Genomic DNA, 24,245 nt, shown 5'->3' with positions numbered 1-24,245 from the left:
GATAGAATGCAGAAGAAAGGAGTCTGTGAGAAGAAACTTGGTTAAGGAGTGAATGAGGTCGAGGAATGGAAGATGAGAAGAGAGGGAAAGGAGTCGATGAGAAAAATGATGGGACATGAAAAGTTGGGCAAGGAAGGAAGCCAGAGGGCTGGGGAGGGGCAGTCGCCATGAAGTGCTTACACGCGATGCTCATCTCCCTAACTTAGGCCTCTGAGCCTGCAGTGGGTGATTCACTACTATCCTGGATGAGAAAAACTGAGAGGAAACTTAGAGGGTTGGACTTACACTGAGGAGAAGAAAGGGCGTCGTTGAGGTTAGAAGGGATACGAAGAATTGGAGAGGAAGGAGAGAGGAAAAAAAGGACCTGTAAGGCCTGGTGACGGAGAGAAGTGAGCAGGATAACAAAAAGAGGGGGAAGAGAAAGAGTGAAAGACGAATGAGATTGGAGGAAAGAAGAAAGAGGGAGTTGACGAGGGGGGGGGGGCAAAGAAAGAAGAGGAATCACTGAGGTTGGTAAGGGAAAGGGAAAAGGAAAGATAGAGGGAAGAATTTAGATTAGAAGAGAGAGGAGGAAGGGAGAGCGGAGGCAGGTAAAACTGAAAAGAAGAGGGAGAGGATACGGTTCAGGAAGAGGGAAAGGGGAGAGAGGGGAGGGGAGTAGCTTGTGAGGATGGAGGACAGGATGGGTTAAAGGTGAGGCTGGCATGAGGGAAGGGAAACGAGAGCTGGGGAAGGACAGAAGGAAGAGTGAGGGTTAGTGGGGAAAGAGAGATGGTGGGTGGGGTGGCGAGGAAAGTGGAAAAATGTGAGCTGAGGTAGGGATGAAATTTTCAAAAGAGAGGGAAATGGTGAGATCTGGAGTAGGAATTTTGTTAGAGAGAGGGGCGAAGTTTGAGGGAATAATCATCTTTGTGCTGACAATGGGTTGAGACGATAAAGACACTGAAAGAGGAAAACATAAAAGTGTGAAACGAATCAACAATAATGAAGGAAAACGTTGAAAAAAAAGTGTTACGCATAGTGACACGATTTTACCATACTTTTTCAGTGAGCATAAAAAGGATACAAGAAAATCAGACCAGGATGACAACTATTAACGCAAAATGTGAACTGCTTAAACAGGCTCATATTTGCAGATGTCATCATTCTCTTCAGCAAATCGGGTGAGAACTCCAGCACATAACTATTGAGCCACACGAGAACATTCTGAAAGTAGGGCCATAACAATGAATATAAAAACATCTCTATTATGGTTAACTGCTTTGCTCAGTCCCTTCCGTTTAAATCAGGGAGATGAAATATACAGCTGATTATGGAATATATACAGTATCCCTAAAACCTCTCAGCTCAAGAACATAATATTTCATTACTGCTACCGTTGTGGTAGGTGGGGGCGCTCACCATCCACTCACTCGATGTAGTGCTGCTTTGGATGTCTGCCTTTTCCTCTCTTCCATCCGTACTCTTTTGTCTTTCTTTCCTTCATTTTTTCTTCTTCCTTCTGCCTATGGGTGACTTTACACTTCCTCTTCTGTCTTTCTTTCTTTCATTCTTTCCTCTTCCTTCTGCCTACGGTTGACTCTACACTGAGTGACATGCTAAATTGTTTCCTGTACACCAAGAAACCACTTGCAACGCTGGGTGGTAACCGTATGACCAGATTTGAGCGCCTGGTGGTTTAGTGGGTAATGAAGGTACTCCAAGCGGATTAAACCGGTGCAGGTTTATATCCAAGGGATGGTTGGGGTTTATTGCTCACGTAATTCCACTCAGGGATGAGTGAGGCTGGTCACTCTCATCTTAACTGTCATGACCAACTTGCCTAGCCCCAGGTTCCTAAGCTCCTCGTGGGGCGACATAGGATTGGATGATGGGTGGATGGATGGACTACTGTCAGAGGATTCTGTTCAGTTTAAGGAGTGATTTTTCGAAGCGGAATTGTTGCAAATAGACTTAACTCCTTCACAGCGATAAGTAACCTAGCCGGAAAAAATCGTCTGCTAGTTGCAAGAATAAATCAAGAAACAAGTCATATGACTGAAAGGGTAAAAGATTTCAAACAAGCTGTTTTTCTAAAGCTGAACCCTCACCCAGAGCATAGGACTGAGGGTCTTATTTGAACACCCAACTTGCCATTCCATTCTTCGAAATGGTGCATTTGTACGTTAATTTATTACAGTATTATTGGGACACGGATAATATGCAGAAGAATCTTTAGGTGCACTAGAGTAAATATATCGCTAAAGAAGAGGTATAAGAAAGCCTACAACATTGACTATATTATGACCCCATCTGAGAATAAAAAGGGAAAGGAAAGTATGAAAATATGAACGTTGAAGTGAGGCTGAGGATGATGAAGAGTGACGGTGCCATAAATATGAATTTGTGGAGACGTCAGGCGGAAGGGAGAGGTGACTGAGAATGCTGGGGTGGGACTGAGCACGACTAAGGGCCGCTGCTAGTTTATTTGCCTCGATGTCGACGTAAAGAAACTCAACACTGAAGGCGTTATTTGGGGAGTATGAGACTAACTAAGGATTCCATGGTATGTGTTAATGGAAAAAGGGGAGGGAAATAATATTTCGTTGGTTAGAATTGTGTCCCCTTGCATCCAATGATATATATTTTTTTCTATCATATTCTTGGCTTCAACAGATTCCTTTGCTCACTTTGAGAAATATATCCAAATGCAGGGGTTAGATAGTCTCCACTGACCCCTCGCAAATGGTTATAACTGTGTTGAATGAAATCGACTGGTAACGTTCTGAGCAAGTAAGAGTCAATGGAGAGTAAATGAAAAGCGCAAGTGAGATAAATGGAGGATAATAACGCTAAAGGGAAGTCAACCCCTTCAGTCCGAAGATGTATTTTGCATTTCGTTTTTGTTCAGTATAGGAGAACCTTTGAAATGGAGTGGTCATACATTCACTTTACTACAGAGTTTTCCTAAACTGCATAAAATCGTCTGGCAGCAACAAGAATGAGACACAGCATGAAGGACGTTCTCGGACTGAAGGGATTAATGATGGGGGACAATAAGGGGCTGTATTCGGCGTTCTGAATGAGGTAAAATTTCCTGTATCTCTATTGAAAGTGAGGTGCTTAGGAAGGGCTGTGGAAGGGAGGGTCGTAAATGTGAGATTGCACAGGGGATGATGACGTTAAACTGAGGAAGGGGTGAACGTGGGGTTGGGGGAGAGGGGAGGGGGAAGATAGGAAAAGGGGTAGGGAACAAGAGGAAAGAGAGAGGTAAGAGGAGAGGAAAAGGGGAGGGAACACTGGAAAGAAAAGAGGGAGGGAAGGGGAAGAAAAGAAAAAGGGAGGGGAGGGGAGAGGAGGAGAGAGGGATTAAGAGAATGAAGAGGAAAGGTGGATGGGTAAAGGAAACAGGAAAGGACTGGGAAAAGGAGTAAAGGAGGAGAGGAAGAAGGATGGGAAGAGGAGCAAAGGGGGATGGGAGAGGTATATATAGGCAAAGAGGAAAAGAGATGGGAAGAGGAACAGGAGAAGAGGAAGAAGGGAGAAAGATAGAAATGATAAACGAAGAGTGAAGAGGAGGGAGAGAAGAGGGGCAACGGAGAGAAAAGTAGACGGAGGAAGGAAAAGAGGAGAAGAAGAATAGGTGAAGCAGAGAAGTAAAAGAGAAAGAAAAAACCGAGGAGGAGGAAAGGAACGTGAGGAAAACAAGAAGGGAGAGATGAGGAACGAATGAGGGCAAGAGGAGAGTTTTAGGGGTTGAGGAAGAGGTTATAAAGGATGGTGCAGAGAGGGTGTTATTGTTGATGTTGATAATAATGCTGATGCTGTTGATACTGCTGCTGTTCTTCTTGTTGCTTTCGATGTCTGTCGTTGAGGATGTTTATTTTGCTGCTGCTGCTGTTAGTGGCGGTCTTCATCAACACACATCTATGCCAGAGTAATGTAATAAACTGGACTGAATCGTCTCGTAAAGAAGAAGAAGAGAATAACTTTCCCGACCTGAAGTTGTTGTGGGAAGCGTTTAAAAAAAAAAGAAAAAAGATAGAATTAAGGCCGTAAAAGTTTGTGTGTGGGGAGAAAAAGGGAGGCGAGCCGAGAGAGTAGGAGAGGAATGCTTGAGATGAAATATAAAGAAAATGATGAAATGGAAGGTACACGAGGAGAGAAAAAGGGGAGGGGAGGTAGGACAGAACGTGGGGGGAGAGGTAGAGGAGGGGAGGCAAGAGTGAAGAAGAGACAATGGGAGAGGAAATCGACGAGGAAATTAGGGAGGAGTAGAGGAAATGGGGAAATGATGAAAAAAAAAAAAGTGTGAGGAAAGGCAGAAGGAAAGTATGATGGAAAGAGGGAAAGAGAAGGGGAAAACGAGGGTTAAGAGAGTAAGGGAACGAAAGGGGGGCTTGAAGGAGAGAAGATATGAGAGGAAGAAATAAGAAACGGAGGAGAGACGAGAAAGGAGGAAGAAAGGTGAAAAACAAGTGAGAAAAGAAGGAGAGAGGAAGGAGGAAGAAAAAGGAGGCGGCGGAAGGGAGGGGTGAAGCAGGTGACAAGGCGCAGCAGAAAAGTGTGGGAAGATAAACTAAGAAAAAGGAAACAGACAAGAAGGAAAAATATGGATGGAGGAGAAAAGGAAAGAGCAAGGGAACAGAGGTAGCTGGGGAGAGGGATGGATGAAGCTAGGAAGTATAAGAGAAAAAAAAAAACAGGAAGAGATGAGGAAGCAAGAGGGGTAATGAACAACGGAGACAACGAAAGGACGAAGAAAGAGGGGTAATGGAGGGGAGGGAAATGGGAAGTTGAAGAGTAAGGAGAAGGAATGGAGGAAAAGGGAAAGAGAAAAAGGGAAAGTAGGAGAATAAGAGGAAGGGAAAGAGGGATGGAAGATGAAAGGACAAATTGAGGGATGAGGGATAAAGGAGGAGAGACAGGAGGAAAGGGGAATGAGAAACTTAATAGAGGAAGAGGGGAAGAAGTGAAGAGGAAAGGTAGGAAAGAGGGGTGGAGGAAGGGAGGAAAATAAGCAAATGTTCACCATAAAACAGTCACATCAGTGTTCCTTAATCCATTACATTCGAGAATATTCTTTCAATTTTGTCCTAGCTATGTCCAGAAGCTTTTATTCATGTCAGATTTTTCGAAAAGGAAAGAGAAGATATAGCCTTCATTACCCACTCAATACCAAGGTGCCATTCCAAAGCTGAATAAAACAGCATAAGATTGCAAGAGCTGAAGAAAACTTCTATCAGTATTATTAACTGACTCTTGATCATGTAAGTGGCGACTCGATATAACAAATCCAGACGTTTCCCTCCCTACTCAGTAACAATCCCTCTGACAAGACACAACATCCTCCATTACATATTGCAGCACCTTGTCTTTCTACCTCGTTCTCGGTCTCTCTCTCCTCCTACCAACTACTCGTACCTTACTCCCATAATCTCTTCTATTCCATCTCTCAGTCTACATGCGCTCCACGTACCATCTGTGTATTTCTTTGTATTTTATCCCAAACGCCAAAGAATATAAAAACTGGTGTGTGTGTGTGTGTGTGTGTGTGTGTGTGTGTGTGTGTGTGTGTGTGTGTGTGTGTGTGTGTGTGTGTGTGTGTGTGTGTGTGTGTGTGTGTGTGTGTGCGCGTGCGTGTGTGTGTGTGTGTGTGTGTCAGAAATACCAAAACGAAAACAACTAAAGTATTGTTCAATCAGTATTAATACAAATTTTCCAAAAGTTTTCATATCCCTCAAAAGCGAATTATTGAAATCGATATTTGTATATGGAAGGATGAGTGACAAAGCAACGTCATACCCATATAAAATGTTCAGCTACACTGTGAGAGAGAGAGAGAGAGAGAGAGAGAGAGAGAGAGAGAGAGTCGATGCTAACATTAAAGAGAGAAGTGTTGGCAGAATACGTAAAAAAATAAAAGTCAGGAGAGAGAGAGAGAGAGAGAGAGAGAGAGAGAGAGAGAGAGAGAGAGAGAGAGAGAGAGAGAGAGAGAGAGAATAGCTTTCAATTTTCATCGGGAACGAATAGAATTAGTGCAGTCTCCCCCACATGACCGAACCCTTCTGAAAATATCAAATAGTTATACGCTCAATACAAAACAAGGACCATATCCCCTGAAATAAATGCATTGCTGTAATATAATAAAAAATGGGAAATGAAAATTACGCAAAAAACAATAACAATTAATAACATAACTCTTGTATGATTGGTACAACTCTAGCATTTTTCCGTCTATCGCCAGACGTCATTATTTAGCTAAAAGTGAGTCATAGGAGGCAATGACACTAGTAAATTCCTATGCGGTAAACAAATAAGTAAAAAATAGATATATATTACAGTAATTATTGACTCTACTAGAGAGAATGACGACATATCCAATGCATATAATGATAACAAATGTAAATAAATAATGAGACTAGTAATAATGGTAATAAATTAAGTGTGTATAACAGACAAACTGACAAATGCAATAATTTCTGAAAACGGCAAATCAACTGCACACACATTTAACTGAACAAATACAGAATAATAATATTAATCTCAACACTGAATACACAGAGGGAATCTCCATACAGTATTCAAATAAACAAAGAACTGTAACACGAAGCCTAATCTGCCTATCTATATACCTAAGCTGCTTCCCCCAAAATAGGTGGGTAGCCGAGACACGACGACACACCCCCTATTCACTCATCCACAGACTCACATTTACTCGTATCTTAGGCCAAAGGGGAGAGGGGACAGATCCTCACCGCACTACACTACACGTGGGCCAACTGTGCAGTGCAATCAGCGACAGCTGCAGCAGGTCCCAAAAGCAGAGCTGGTTTACCCCTGCCACATCATAATGGACCCATCCTCTTATCCGCACCTGACCTGATCAACTGACAAGACCAAATGCAGGAGAATATCCTCCCGGGGCTACGTCACCTTTTATTAATTCACAACTTCTCTCCAGTCATCCCTATCATGCGCAGCCACTCTTCCCTACTCTACAGACATCCCTCTCGCATAACACTCTCTTTACACTGTCCATCCATCCTATTCGTGGTCTTCCTCTCAGCCTTACACCTCTCACATCCGATCCAGTTATCTTTTTCACCAATCGCTCTTTATCCATGCTCTCCACGGGCCCAAATTATTGCAACAGTCTCTGCTCAACTCAATCAACCATCTCCCACATAACTCCAGTTCCCTTTGCACTTCATCATTTCTCACTCGATCCATACGCATCACTCCACACATACTCCTCAGACACCTTATCTCCATTTCATTCAAACTATTCCTCTATGCCACAGCCATATTCCATGTTTCAGCCCCACATAAGGCAGCTGATACCACAACACCCTCATACAGCCTTCTCTTTACATCCATTCTAAGCGAATGACGTCCAAACACTTTTTTCACTCCTCCCAGCACCTTTCCTACTTCATTCATTCTAAACTTCACCACTGCATCTATTTTTCCATCCACAGCAACATGTGACCTTAAATACTTAAAACACTCTACCTCTGAAAGTAACTCACCATTCAAACCTACATTCATCCTCCTACCATCTACCATCCTCGTACACTTCATCATTTTACTGCTACCCTCATTTGCTCTCAATCTCCTCCTTTCACACACCCTTCCAAACTTCTCTACCAACTGTCTCAATATCTCCTCCGATTCAGTCACCTGTGCAATATCATCTGCAAACAGCAGCTGATCCAGATTCCACTCTCTGCCATCAGTATTCACCAGACTCAAACCTCCACCTAATACTCTCACATTCACCTCCCTTACAACACCATGTATTAAACAACCAAGGCGACATCACACATCCCTGCCACAGCCCCATTTTCATGAGAAACCAATCACTCACAGTATTTCCCACTCTTATACACGCTCTACTATTTACATAAAACTTTTCATTCCTTTTAACGACCTACCACCTACTGTAGTCCATACAATCTCAAAACAGTCCACAAGGCCTCCCTATCAGTACTATCATAAGCTTTCTCTAAATCCATGAAAGGTCAAAACACATACTTACCTTTCGCCAAAAACTTTTCACACACCTGTCTCACACCAAACACCTGATCTACACATCCCCTCCCTCTCCTAAAACTACAATGCTTATCACCAGTCCAACTCTCCAACTCTCTTAATCAATACTCTGTCCAACACCTTACCTACAGCAATCAATATACTTATACCCCTAAAGCTAGTACATTCATACTTATCACCCTTACCTTTATACAATGGAACCACACACACACTTGTCCTGTCAATCGGCACCATACTCCTCACAGAACACACTTTCAGCAATCTTTCTAACCATTTAACAATAGTCGCTCCACCACCTTTCAAACAGGACACCCATCCATACCTGCAGCTTACTCTGCTTTCATCTCCTTTACTGCCTCTTGCACTTCCTCCATCGTGATTAAAGAATCATTCAACTCCCCCAACACATTTATTCCTTGCACCCATCCATCTGCCACAATCTCAGCCTCCCTTTCCTCCTCTACATTTAACAATCTTTCAAAATACTCTGTCCATCTCTTTCTTACTGCATCCATCTCAGTTAACATCCTTCCACCCTCTGCTTTTACTTGCTCTTCCTTCCCAGACTCCCCCTTTCGCACACTCTTCACCTCCTTCCAAAAAATTTTCTTTCGTTGAAAATTCTCAGTCAACCCCCTACCCCACCTCTCATGTGCCTAATAATAACCACAATATAAAACAAAATTTTAACTAGTTGCTAATTTACTCATTGTGTAGCCACAGTAAGGAAGCTTTGCCACAACTATAATTTTATTGTATTAATTGTCTTCGCAAGCATGGGTACATTTTGCACTTATCTCAATAACTGTCTAACTGTATACTAAACTGTAACCACCTTCCTTTCTGATAATGCGAGGGACCACAGCTATACTTCTGTAAAGTTACAGCTTTACAGCTTTTGTGGTTTTCTCTAAAACATGTTACAAATAAACCACTGAGCAGATCTGCATTCGATACTTTCCACTTGGCTAAACGGCAAAATATTTAGGCAAAATTCTCAGCGAACTTTTTCATCAGAGGATTTTCAACCAAATATCTGTATCTGAATTAGTTTCTGAGATATTTCAGTTTCAAGTATGCAATTTTTGCACCAGAAATGAGTATAAGACCTTCAAAAATACGTCATGGTCGTTTACATTAGGCACAAGTCCTTGGGTTGTCTTAGGGTACCTTTCTTTATTATCACGAAGAGCCAGGAAAAAAAAAAAGTGCAAAGAAAGATAATAATGCTTATGAAAACAGTAAGCTTCGCCATTTATATGGCAAAGCTTAAATAATACTACAGGAACACTGATTAAAGCATGGACGAAGTATTAACTGAAATGAATTAATAAACATGAGAATAAATTCACATAGGTATATCTCGAAACATATAGGTAAAAAACAAACTATAACAGTACGGTATATGCAGTGTAGTGATGGTAACATACTGTACTAATCTGTACAAAAAATATAGAAAGATCAACAATAATTTGTTATTAAAGCATTAATAACTAGTTACGATTAACAACAATACAGACACAACACAAGGATGAAATTACCATAAAAAAAAAAGAGACCACAAACTAAAAACGATACTAGAAAAAAAATCACAATCTCAACAACGGCTATAAAAATTACATGACTAAGATAGCAGAACATTGCCGAAAGCTCCCAGACTTTTCCCGCAAAAAATAAACAAATAAATAAATATGTAATAACCAGTTCAATTACTGCCTAGTGCGTGGTACTGAGACCACACGCTAAGCTACCGAATACAAGGACATTTACGATTAGGTTACCTTCCTATGTTTCTGGTGGCGTTTCATGTACGGAACCTCTATTACATTAAGCACAACCGGACCACTGAGATATACTGTAGGCAGGTCTAGCAAGAGCACAATCATTTCCACTTAGGTACAGTAGCAGACAAAAGTCCTGTTACCTCGTTTACTTCCTTCTCCAATGACTTTTAAAAAATCAGTTACGTCTGCAGTAACATATAACAGACATTGATGTCTTTATTTAAATGTTCATCAATGTCATTTGTGTAGAGAGCTGCGGTTTTGCTAGTCTGGTTTTTAAATTCATGGAGAGAGAAGCAGGACAGGTGACAGAACTTTTGGTGCTGACCGTACGTTCGGACACGCATGGTGATTTTGTTCCGTTTACATCCTTTCAGGTCACTCGTGGTTGTATGGCGCCTGTTCGTCTTTGTTCAGGATCATCGGATTTATTCAGGACATTTCATTGGGTTTATTCATCCAATTTCACGTTCATTCAGACGGTTTAATTTTATCGGGTTTATTAATCCAGTTTCACGTTCACTGAGATTGTTTAAGGCCTATTCAGGTTCATTCAAGTCCAATCAGAACCACTTACACCAGTCTCGGCCCATTCTAGTTTCCTTAGGTCAGCCCAGTCATGTTCATACCCAGTCACAGTTACTCCTGCATATTTCTGTTGGTTAAGGCGCAGTTAGGTTTATTTAACATCCATTAAGGAGAGTTCAGGCCATAAAGAAAATAAATCAAGATCAACTGACTTGCTCTTCAGCCTAAATTGTGTCGATTTTGTTGTATTTAATTAACTTCAGATCCTTTCAGGTCATTCCAGACCCTGAAGTACATCAGATGCACTCAGATTCACTGGGCTTGCTTCACAGCACGCCGAGTAAGCCATGAAATATAAATAAGATGGATCCAGCAATGATATCCGATACATGATTGTTTTTCCCTAGAACTTCCGAATACAATGTCGAGGTCCTTGGGCGGCTTAGCTGGAACGAGTTTTCTGTTCATCCGTTCGTTCTTTCTCTACAAGCCGCAATTACTGTATGTATATTATGTATCAATTTTGGCAGCTGAAGTGTCAAATGAATGTTCTCCAACTGACAGTGTGCCCTCGTTTTAGTGGTCGACACGCTCAGGTCAACCCCAAGGTCATAGAGAAAAATGAGTCAAAGCCATGGAACAAATTTCTTTATGTACAGGAATACAGGTATGAAATTTGTATCGCTGGGGAGAGCGTTCAAAATGCAGTACTTTATGATCTCGTCACAATATTGTGACAATCAACTGGAAACTGGCCAATTAAAAACAAAAAATGTATCTACTGTATGTTGCTGTCTCATTGGTGGTTTGGAAAAGCGATAAGAAGTGCGAGTTAATGCGTTATATGATGAAAGATTTACTTGCACCTTATTAACTTATCGTGAAAAGGACCACATTCTCTAACAGAGTAGGTGCAACTCACGAAATCAGCTCCCCCATCCCCCCCAAAAAAAGAAAAAATCTACTGCGCACTACAATGATCACACGAGGCTTTAATTCAGGATTCTAGTGTGTTTTGAGAAAGAAAGAAAGAAAAAAAAAAAAAGAGTGGGCAGGACAGACGATAGTGGGAAATGGGTGAGAGTGGTAGAAGTACACCCTGTGGAGTTAGGAGTTGTATTTGGTGCGGTGCTGACACTGGAAAAGTTTAAGCCACAGATTTGTTTTTTTTTCTTAGAAATCAGATATGTGCTTAAGTGAGAAATGGGGAGAGCGAGAGGGAAGGGGTTGAACAGACAGATAAGGATGAAATAGGATGGTGTTTGCCAACGTAAAGATGAGCAATGGAGGAAGGGTACTATAACATAAATCCAAATCAATTCTGTCTTTAAGAGGACGAACATAAAAAATGAAGAAACTGTACAACGGGCAATCTTACATGCCTGGCGTCTTGAGATAATACAGTTAACCTCTTATAGTCGGGAAAGCTACGGTATTCCTCTCCAACTGACAACAAACGATTAAGCATGAAAGTGCAAATTTTAAAATAAACTTATATACAGAGATAAGAAATTGTAAATGAAAAATAAAATTCATAACCCGCATCACTGGAAAGCAGGCAGAGTCGATGGCGAAGAGTGTCCACATATATAAATTTTGGAATATATATACAGCGTTAATGGTGGGTCGGAGGACAAGGCAAAAAACGAGCACACGACCACATAAATAACATATTCAATTTCCAGGGGCCGCCTATCTGGGCCAGAGAGGTGTGGCAGGAGGGTGGGGAGGGGAGGAGGAAGTGGGGAAAGGACTGAGGAGTGGAGAGGAAGGGGAGGAGGAGAGGTGAGAGGTGTTGGAGGATTGGAGGAAGAAGGAGTGTAACAATGAAGTAATATAAGGAAAGCAAGAAAACAGAAAGAGAAGACATTGGGAAGGTGTGTTAGGGTGAAAGGGGAGGAGGTTGAGGGAAGATGTAGCGTTGTAGGGCAACTAAATGAAAGAGGGTCAAAAGGAGAGTGAAGGGGTACTGGGCATAGATGGAGGGATGTAGGAGGAGGACTGAGTGAAAGGTTTTAAGGGGAATGGAAAGAGGGGCTGGGGTAGATGAAGGGTTTAGAATTGAGGCTCAGAGAAAGAGGGTCAAGGGAAGAGTGCAAGTAGGCTGGAGGTAGATGGGCTGTTGCAGAAGGGGGATGAATGACGTGGGGGTTGTGGCAAAAGGAAGGCTGTGAGAGAAGGATTAGAGAAAAGAACACAAGTGAAAGGAAAGGGAGCTGGGGAAAGAGGAAGGGGAAAGGGGTAATGGGAAGGATCGTTTCGGGAAGGATGGTTGAGAGGAAGTGATTTGGAGGAGGGGAGCTACAAAACTGGGAAGGCAGAGTTGTGGAAAAGAGGACGCAACAGAACAGAATGGAAAGGGAAACTGACGAGGAATGAGCGAGGATCTGGTAGAAAGAGGCAGCGAGAAGCAGAATTATGAAACTGGGGAAGGAAACTAAGAATTGTGGAGTGGGAGGAGGGTGAAGTTAAAAGAAAGTGTGGAGGAGGGAAGGAATGATAAGGGAAGGGAGACTGGAGGAAGAGGGGTTGCGAGATGATGATAATAATAAAATACAATAAGTTAGAGAGAGAGAGAGAGAGAGAGAGAGAGAGAGAGAGAGAGAGAGAGAGAGAGAGAGAGAGAGAGAGAGAGAGAGAGAGAGAGGAATTGGGTTTTGCTGGTAGTGGGGATGGGAGAGGGAGAGGGAGAGGGAGAGGGAGAGGGAGAGGGGGAGGGGGAGGGGGAGGGGGAAGTGAAAGAGGGGAAAGGGGAAGGGGAGGAGGAGAGAGTAACGTTGGTAGAGAGTGGATAAATCATGGTCACTGACGCTCTTGGTATTTTTAAGGCCAGTGAAACTATCTGGTGTCACGGGATGCCACACTGATCAACACACAAGCACCTGCCTGGAAATGCTGGCGAAAATGATCGTCTGGTTTTCCAAAATGTGGTGGAAATAGAAATTTAACACTGGGGAATACGTACAGCTGAATTTACAAGTCAGTGATAACCTGGGTGGTACACCCGATATGACATGAAAACAGTTACGATATTTTTAAAGCTACTGTGCATAAATTAAAATCGCCTGAAGCACCCTCACAGTAGTGCTCAGATTGTTGTGATATATCAGTATTCGCTCTTTATTTACAAAGGCCAAAGGTTCAAGCCTCTGTATCAGACTAAACAGTAGTCAGAATTGATGTAGAAAGCCATCGTCAGGTTTTGCAAAATGTTACGGAAATCCCCCAGTGAGCAACATGAAACACCTACTTGAAACTGGCGTCATTTTTATTTCTTTTTTTTTTATTTTGCAGAATATTACTGATATCAAAACAATTATGCAGCCAGGGATAAAGGTCATCTGATACTCCACCGCGTCTGCTTCATACTAGTCATGACATGTCTGTTACTTTCCTCCCTGACGCATCGTATCAGACAGAATCAGCTGAAAGCAATCATTGAAAGTATTTCTCAGGGGCCAAACTTTTAACTCCGATTGTACCAGGAAATGATATTAAAAAATAATCTGTTTTTCGGTATTATTACGGAAATCTCCAATGAACAGCATCGAGCATGTGGAGCTGAGTCCATATTCCTTTTAGACGTTTGAACTTTGAACTAATGAAACGAGACAACAACAACTGCAGTTCGCCGAACTTGGGTGCTGTTGATTAGTTCAGCAAAATTTCATTAGGTTCAAGACAGTGTTCCAAAGTTACTGGTCACTCCTGCACTTGGGACTGGTGTAAAAAAATCTTCGCCTGACTTTGCGAATTGTAATGGACGTATCAAAATGACCAACACCAACGCACATACTTAGAAATGGTGTAAAAAACCTGCTTGGTTTTGCGAAATATAACCTACCATTTGGTGTGCATGGGTGTTGCACTCAGTAAATGCTCCTTTTTGTACTAATTTTCATTCTTATAACCGCAGGACGATTTTATTCAGCGTTTAAAAGACATATTAAGCGATAGGTCAACGGTGTGATATAAATGAACTTTTGGTTGTAATTAGCCCTTCAATACAAGAGATCTCCCTTTGTTAAGCAGAATTCATCTGGCAATATAACATATCTGTCTATCTGTTTCTCTGCCAATATATAGCCACACCAAGAGGGTGTGGCCGCAAAGAAAATGACTCTATGCCACTCTCCTCCGCCATCGGGGTGTCCTTCCAGTTGGTACTACCCTCATTCATATACCCTTCCACCCCATCTCTCCACATTATCCTCGATCTACCCCTCCCACTCTCCCCTCTCTATCTCTCACATAAACGATCCTGCTTTCTCATTCATTCCATTCTCTTCACATGAACACAGCATCGCAAGATACTTCTAACACTTTCTGGCACATCCACATGAACATCACAAAACTCCTCACTTGTCTGTCTCTCCACAGAACTCCACATGAAATACAGTAGTAGTGATTAAAGCGCGCGCGCGCACACACACACACACACACACACACACACACACACAGGAATACACTACCACTGCTGCGCTTAGGCGCGCTCGGGTGTAACCATACAAATGTGAGAACTGGGAACTTATCGTGCTCAGGATTCATAAAAATGTGTGTGTGTGTGTGTGTGTGTGTGTAGGTAGGTGGGTAAGTCTTGAGCTCACGAAAGCTAAATAGCAAACTAAAAAACTAGAGTGAATTTCATGCTCACTTCTCAGGGTACAGCTGATCTACGTAGCTGCCTGAAATTTTGAAGCATTTCCAGAAGTACAAAATATCCCGGCCTTCAATAACTTCCGCGCTTTGAACGGTAGGGTTGGATTATCCTGTAATTGTAAAACATGAATACCTTTCTTATTATTTATATCCGTTGTACTCCTTTTTTCATTCTTCGTCGCGTGTCGGATTTTAGTGATATAAAAATGATGTGTGTGACATCTTGTGACATGCGACTCTCTCTCTTTCCCTCTCTCTCTCTCTCCCTCACTCTCTCTCTCTCTCTCTTCGAAGCGTGACAAGGTGATAATTTACAGTCAGGGAAAGTTCTGCATTACTCACTGCTCGGAGCACTGGTGGTCGACGATCAGTCACGAAGCAGCAGCCAGACCCCACTTGTCTGGTAACTGTGAGTGGGAGGGAGGGTGGGCGGGGGTGGGAGAGTTTGGAGAGTTGCTCACGTCACAATATCAATAGCCAATGATAATGCGTCCGACGTATTCTCAAAAGTGCAAAAGCGATATGCTGTTCGTAGGGTATTACACTGCCCTCTGAGTCTGTCTACATTACTGCATATATAATACATGTTTACTGGCAAAGGTATGCTTCTTTGTCTTCGTTTTGTAATGTTCGATAGGAATTATAGTTACAAAGATTGATCTTATAATTAGGACTTCCCACGTCATTCTGTCTAAACGAAAACGAAAAGTCTGTTAATCGCTCATATAGATTTTTTTTTTTTTAATTATTACACACTACCCTAGACTCTAAGTTCGAGATGAATAATTACCAGAATAACACTGGAAATGTTTGCAGGCGGATGTTTAAAGTGGGATGACAGAGGATAAATAATTATACAAATTTATAAGAAGAGAGAGAGAGAGAGAGAGAGAGAGAGAGAGAGAGAGAGAGAGAGAGAGGTATACTCTCTCTCTCTCTGTATATATATATATATATATATATATATATATATATATATATATATATATATTTACAGTGGCTTTGTTTTCGAGTCAGCACAAAATATGAATATGTTATATCGTTGCGAATATCTCCTGGGGAAACGTCTCATGTTAAAGTCGACAGGAAATGAAGACATTCAAACCTCTGTCCGAATCCAGCAAACTTCATGACATTCCTGACAACACTAACTCTACAGACATCTATGTATTTTTTAATATAAAATGCTAGCATCATAATTATCACATCTATCTATTTATCTATATACCTAGGCTGCTTCCCCCAAGGAAAGGGAGGTAGCCGAGACAGGACGACACACTCCCCATTTACTCATCCATTCAAACACATTCATTCGCATCTTAGCCCCAAAGGGGAGAACGGACAGATCCTCACCGTACCACACCGCACAAGGGTCAACTGCGCAATGCAATCAGTGACATCCGCAGCAGGGCCCGACAGCAGAGCTGATTTACCCCTGCCACATCATAACAGACCCATCCCCTTACCCGCACCTGACCTGAAAGCTGATCAGACCAAATGCGGGAGAATATCCCCTCAGGGCTGCGTCATCATTTACTCATTCACAATTTCTCTCCATTTATTTCTGTCACGCACAGCCACTCTTCCTTGCTCAACAGACATCCCTCTCGCATCCAGCGCTCTCTTCACACTGTCCATTCATCCTATTCGTGGTCTTCCTTTCAGCCTTACACCTCTCACATCAGATCTAGTTATCTTTTTCACCAATCGCTCATTATCCATTCTCTCCATATGCCCAAACCATTGCAACACCCTCTGCTCAACTCTACCAGCCATCTCCCGAACAACTCCAGTACTCCTTCGCACTTCATCAGTTCACACTCGATCCATACGCGTCACTCCACACATACTCCTCAGACACCTCATCTCCATTACATTCAAACTTTTCCTCTCTGCTACACCCATATTCCATGTTTCAACATATCTTCACTAAATTAACTCAAACACACCGTCCAAGTCATACACTGCAGCATTACTCGTGATTCCCTACCGATCACCAAACCCTCCTCTGTCCCTAATACCCCACCTCCCCTTGCTTCACACTCACAGTTACCAGACACATGAGGTCTGGCTGCTGCTTCATATTCACCCGTCTCACACCAGTGCTTCGCGAGGTGGGTAATGCGGAACTTTCCCTGACTGTACGTTGTTTTGGCTGACGCGCGAGCGCGCGTACGTGTGTGTGTGTGTGTGTGTGTGTGTGTGTGTGTGTGTATACGCTTAACCCTTTAACTACGGTGACATGACTCGTTTTACTCGGTCTACCACCATATGATAGAATTCAGGTTAGGACAGACTGCTGATGATCAATGGGTTAAAAAATGAGACATCTAATTCCTCCCAATCAAAACGTCTCCCTTCGGCTAAATAAACTTGTCTGGAGACACCAAAGAAAAATTAAAAAGTACGTGGTAATAATGAATTTTTTTCTTCTAGTCGTCCTCTGCATTCTATGTGCTCATGTCTTTTTCCCCAGTTTTCCTCTACGTACATTGTCTTCAGGTTTTCCTTCTAGTTTTTCATTTGCGTTATTCGTGCTCGTTTTCGTTTGCTAGTTTATAATTCATACATATATATGCATTTTGTGCCCGATTCTTTTCTTTTTCCGATAAGATCCTTTCTCACTTTTTCTTCTAGTTTTCCTCTATTTTTTTTGTTCAGATCTTTCTTCTACACTGGGAGCCCTCCTAACTTGACCGATATTGTCTGATAGCAGGGAGAATAAACGGCATAATACTGTAGGTTATCGTAGTGAAATAGTTATCAATATCCTGCACTTCCCCCTCACAGATGCAACAGACATGATTTTATTTTTTTTTTCCATTACCTCTTTCAGCCAGGCTACATTATTATTTTTAATGAATTCCTAACAGAACCTGACCATTTTATTCAGGTAAGGAGAAACTTCGAAATGGTGGGTTTAGCAATACACTGAATCAATTCTTTCACTACAAGATATCCTCTTTTAAGTCGTATAATATCTGATGTTGTTATTGAGAATGAATTATAAAATACATCAATGTACAAAAATTATTAAATTTGCAAGACAGTGGACCCACAGTACTTTGTCATCCTTCTCGTTTTTATGCACCCGCGCCCAAAGTGCGAGAGAATTCTGTGTGGTTCAGTTTGTCATCCGGTATGTCTGTCAGTTTGGTGGCACGATTATTAGAAAACTACTGGGCGGAACTGCGCCAGATTTAGTGAAATAACTGAGAACTATAAGAACAGTTGACTGATTTTTGCCCGATAATATTCAAAGATCATAATCAGGGACATGATCAACTCGAACAGTTTTGACCTGATTTTTATCAGACTTGGTGGAAAGATTGAGGGAGATGAAAAGATGAGATTACCCGAGGTAAATATCACAAAGCAAGCCTAGATATTTGATCCTTTAATTTTAACTGTTTTGATTTGATCTGGATTATGTTTCGTGAAATGTTTAAGCAAGGATGAAAGAATTTTGTGTCCAGAGCAAAGGTCATAGATCAAGGTCACATGATTAGATCAACCTGAACACTTTTGATCCGATTTGGACCAAAACTAGTGGATGGGTTGATGGTCACGTTAACATGAAGTAAACTACTTTTAGAGCACTCAGGCAGATGTTAAGGGGACACGGCATGGTCAAAAGTTCAGCCTTAAACCGGATGTAGGACGCGGGTGTTGTACTCTTTCACTGTTCCTTCTTGTTTTTCACATCCTTCCTTAGAGAGACTGAGGGGGTGTTGTGGATAAGGGAGGGCAGGTTTGGAGAATTCATACTAGCAACATTTTTATTCATTTATGTGTTCAATATTAATTTTTGTCACCGTCCATCATGCAGAACGAACTGGTATTTGCCGTTAAGGAAATAAGTTTCTCAGGCTCTATGTACAATTTATAAAACGATTAATAAATACTAAAAAACAATGGACAATAAAAGCCAAACCATATACCCATGAACGCGCATCGCCCACTATCACTAAAAATCTAGATCAGTAATCCTTTGGTAATAAGAGGCATATCATCGCAGCCTGGCCAAAATCGAATAAAAGTCTTAGGATTTCGTTGTTTACTCCTGCTAAATTAAATATCACGCTAGCATTCAGAAGCCTGAAGACAGGGGTATTATGTTAGTGAAGGCCATTAAGTATAACAGACCTTTGAATAATTTCTAATAGTTACCCTTTAAATAACCGTTCTCTTCGTTGTCAGTACGATAGGAAATGGTGAATAATGGCAAGCTAAAATAAAAATTAAAGGGCATTTTTTTCTTGTAAAATACTCTGGCATTGAGGTGCATAGCATAGCAGTTTTGCAAAAATTATTAACAGTTATGCCATATATCCCGAGATACTGCCCACTGACTTTTGATACAATTTGCTCACTTGATTTTGAGATATTTTGGTAACAGCCAGACACAAAGACACACAGACTCAGGCGATTACTTTATCGCCTCGCTAAGCGGGCGATAATAATTGAAGCTAATATTTTTTCAGATCATCATGGCAATAATGTACTCAGTTATGACTGACGTGACTACTGACCACTTATTATCTATCAATTAATCAATCTATCAATCAATCTATCTATCTCTCTATATACAGGAGGAGCCAAACATGATATTTATATGACGGCTCTATGGTAGCAGTGTAGAACGCCAGACTGCCATGACAAATACAAATTTCAACAGACGGAACAGTAAAAGGAAAAAATAAATGTTCGGTGTTCCGCGCAGAAACAAAAAATACACAAGCAATATAAAATTAAGTATATGAATTCACATGTAAACCAAAAACCATAAAACACATACAAACCGCGGCTATGGACTGGAACGAGGGGTTAAAAACGTCGAAACTGTATGCTTTGGGGGCGTTTGAAATTCATTAAAAGTCAGCGAGATACTGCAGGTACCAATTAGCAGAGTGAAAAATACATGCATACGAGAGAGAGAGAGAGAGAGAGAGAGAGAGAGAGAGAGAGAGAGAGAGAGAGAGAGAGAGAGATTTAAACACAAATACGAGTATTCTCCAATTTCCGTGATTAAATAAAATGTACACTGTGTCAAAAAATAGCAATTAAACAAATAAATAACAAGAAACTGCTGTTCACGCCACAGGCGAGTCAGATCGGGCAAGGTTGTACTGTATATTTGGAGTTTTCGGATCTATCTATCTATCTATCCATCTATCTATCTATCTATCTATATATTACGGTTATTATCCGAAATCGGTCATTTTGCAAACTTCCCGGTCAGGATGCAAAGAAACCAAAATCCTGGTAACTTAGTTTGCAAAATTCCCTTCATGTCTGGGTACTTAGCACTAACCTAACCTAAGTTAGGTTTGGTTAGGTTCAGGTTAGATTGGATTAGTGTAAAGTACCCAGACATATTTTAATGTAATAAGGTAAGGTAAGGTAAATTACCAGGGTTAAACTGACGGGAAATTTGCAAAACTGACCGACTTCGCAAAATGACCCGGTAGTATCTATCTATATCTATTTCTCTCTCTCTCTCTCTCTCTCTCTCTCTCTCCCTATATATATATATATATATATATATATATATATATATATATATATATATATATATATATATATATATATATACCACTAGAGGGCAATTTTCATGACATTTTAAAAGGTACTACTGTGCATCCCATGAGTGGCCCAAAAGTGGAGAAAAAACAATAGTTTTGATGCTCTGGTCTTACCGAGAGGAGCTGTTTTTGACATATTCGGATATATTTGGCTCTTTTGGGGAAAATTCTGGTATAACTGAAAGATAATTTTTCATCATTTCAAAATGGCATGACATGCCACGATTGGTTTAACAGATGAAAATAGCTGTTGTTCAAGCAAATTCTTATACCAAATGGGTCTGTAATTTTACGCACCAAAATTCGGTTGAAGTATAGTGTTTTCCCTCGCTTCGGTCGCTCGAACACTGAACAAATTCCTACACAGTTATAAAATAACCCAACAAACTAATAAATAATACTAACAAAAAATAAATGACGAGTCCCAAATTAATTCTTTAGCGTAGGCGTGCCCCAGGCTTGAATCACTGCATTTGTCCAGAGCTCAACTTTCACGACGATGACGTGCTTTGTATTTTTACCTCCGAAAACGAAGTTGGAGAGGGTTATATATTCACCTATGTTTGTATGTTTGTTTATTTGTCCACACGATATCTCCAAAAGTTCTCAATGAATTTCAATGACCTTTTGTGGAAGCGTGGGCTATGGGCCAAGAGGGAATTAATTAAATTTTGGGGCGGATCCGGATCCTGGAACGGCATTGGTGGAGGTATGTGCTCTCTGAGTGTTTTCTAGTTCAAACAGTTTTGATCTGATTTAAACCAATCGTTGTGAAAGTGTTAGGGGTTTGGCAAAAGCACATGAATTCAATTTTGAGAACAGTCAGTCAAAGGTCAAGGCTACAGGACAAGGTTAAAGACTGACATGTGTCTGTGTGTGAACAAAATAACTGATCTGATCTGACGTGATTCAAAACCGATGAGTAAGTTTGGGAACACTCAAGAAGTTTAACTATTATTTTTTAGCACAACTGGTTAAAGATCAAGGTCACATGGCAAGGTCAACTTAAACAGTTTTTATCTGACTTAGATAAAGTTTGTGGAAGAGCTGATTTAAAGAAAGGATAATGAGATTCGATTTTGAAAACAATCAAAGGTCAAGGTCACAGGAAACGTCAAAAGGTCACTGAGAGAAGTCAACTCAAACAGTTTTGATCTAATATGAACGAAAGCGGTGGAAGTGATAAGAGTCAGGCAAAAATGAAGCAGGATTTAAGAGTAATCTGTCGAAGGTCAAGGTCACAAGGTAAAGTCAAATATTTGGCCCTTAGATCTATTGCTGGGCGCGGGTGTTGCGCTTTCTAGGTGCTCTTCCGTTTTCACTGAAGTTTCGAACAGTCCATGCAACATTGATTCTGCAATAAGGCTTTTTTTTTTTTTTCCACTCTATGTCGTGAAAAAGTGCATTAGCCGTGATTGTAGGCAGGGAGTGTGGAGGAAATGAAGCAATCAGGGTAATGGGATGAGCTTAACCTATCTTATATTGGCAGGCTCTGTGCGTACGTTTGTGTGTGTGTTTACAACCAGTGGATTCACCTCGTTTAAACACACGCCATTCTAATTACCCCTTCCTTCCTGTTTTTTGGCTGTCTATTCATCTATCTCCCTACCTATAGCCAAACATTCCAATCCCGGAAGGGCTGGCCACGAACAAATCTTCTCCATGTCAGCCAGCCTTCCGCCATCAGGCTGCCCTCTCTCTAACTTTTTTTCTTTTATGCAAGAAAGAAGGAACCAAAGGCCAGGGGCCTGCAAACCGCTCCTTCCAAGAAAAACAAAACAAAACAATACAAAAGAGAGCCTCTCTACTATGCCACTTCACCATATCCCTCCAACTCATCTTCGGTCTCCTCCTTCCCCGTCCACCTTATTCACATACACTCTCCCATTCAGTCTCTCATTTTTCATACTCTCTCTACATGGCCAAACCATACCAAGGTACTTCTTTCTGATGGTTCATTTATCATTATATATATATATATATATATATATATATATATATATATATATATATATATATATATATATATATATATCCATCCATCCACCATCCAATCTTACATTGCCCCATGAGGGGCGTAGGAGCCCGGGGCTAGGCAGTTGGTCCCGACATTTAAGATGACAGTGACCAACCTCACTCATCCCTGAGTGGCATTACATGAACAATCAACCCCAACCACCCACTGGATAGAAACCTTCACCGGCTCAATCCGACTGGAGCGCAATAATTACCCACTAAACCACCAGGCGCCAAAATTTGGTTATATGGTTACCACCTAGCGTAGTAAATGGTTTCCTGGTGTTCAAGAAACTATTAGGCTTGTCACTCAGTGTAGAGTCACCCACAGGGAGAAGGAAGAGGAAAGAATGAAGGAAAGAAAAACAGAAGAGGGAGTGTAAAGTCACCCATAGGCAGAAGGACATGGAAAGAATGAAGGAAAGAAAGGCAGAAGAGGATGGAAGGAAAGAAGGATGGAGGAGAGGAAAGGGCAGACATCACTACAGCGAGTGAGTGGAAGGTGAGCGCCCCCGCCAACCGCACGCACACACACACACACACACACACACACACACACACACACACACACATATATATATATATATATATATATATATATATATATATATATATATATATATACACCTCATCAGTCGCTTCAGGAAGAGAGATCTTCCCGAGGGTTGAAGAATTAATCGCCTGGAGATGTGGCAGGGATGAAATGTAAGAGAAAGTTATCAGGTTCGAGAGAGTAACCACCTCAGTCCAATGACGTTATCTTATGTTTTAGTCATGCTACCTCCGGACGATTGTACGTAACATGCAGAGATCTGGACTGACGGAATTACATTCAGCCTTCACTAACCCCTTCATCACCTGATGTCTCTCCCTAATCTGAACAAAATCGTCTGAAGATGAGCGGGATAAAACAAAATACGTCAGCGGAGTGAAGGGCTAAACCCTCTGATGGTCGTGTCTTCCCTCGTACAACACTGCAGGTAACGCCATAAGATTTTATTTAGCAGAGTGAGTTACAGGAGACCGAGAGGATTAATACTGTCGCCATTATCTTCTCACGCTCGGATAATTTAGCATTCTATTTCAGCTATTTCCGGACGATTTTATATAGCTGGGAATGTGCCACAGGAGACAGATTTAACAGTCACCATTAATCCCCTCATGATCACAACTTTAGGACTGTATTCCAGCTAATGTCATACGAGTTTATTCAGCTGAGAGTTAGCAATGTTACCAGTAAACCAGCCATTTAGATTTCTTTTGTTCTCCAGCTAACGTCAGACAATTTTATCTAGCGGAAAGTAAGTCAGAGGAGCCTACTGTGTCAAATATCATCTATTTCTGATAAAAATATACTGATTAGAAGCGTTTGTAATAACCAATTAGTTTTGATAATTATACACTTGAAATCCTAACTGCCCCAAAACAATAAACATATGACACTAACGCTTTTCATAACAGCAGGTTCTTAAATAACAAAAAAGTGTCCTGAATATCTACTTCTATCTTCAATACTCATCTAATTCTGACAATGAGGTACTAAATGACTCTCTCTCTCTCTCTCTCTCTCTCTCTCTCTCTCTCTCTCTCTGAACTCTGAATGCCTATTATAATTATAATCACGAATCTCTCATTTTAT

Source organism: Coenobita brevimanus, chromosome 23 (assembly GCF_032717465.1).
Source record: "Coenobita brevimanus isolate Jiangsu-jjx chromosome 23, ASM3271746v2, whole genome shotgun sequence".
Lineage (NCBI taxonomy): Eukaryota > Metazoa > Arthropoda > Malacostraca > Decapoda > Coenobitidae > Coenobita > Coenobita brevimanus.
The sequence above is the reverse complement of the archived record's forward strand: the minus strand, read 5'-3'. Positions refer to the sequence as shown.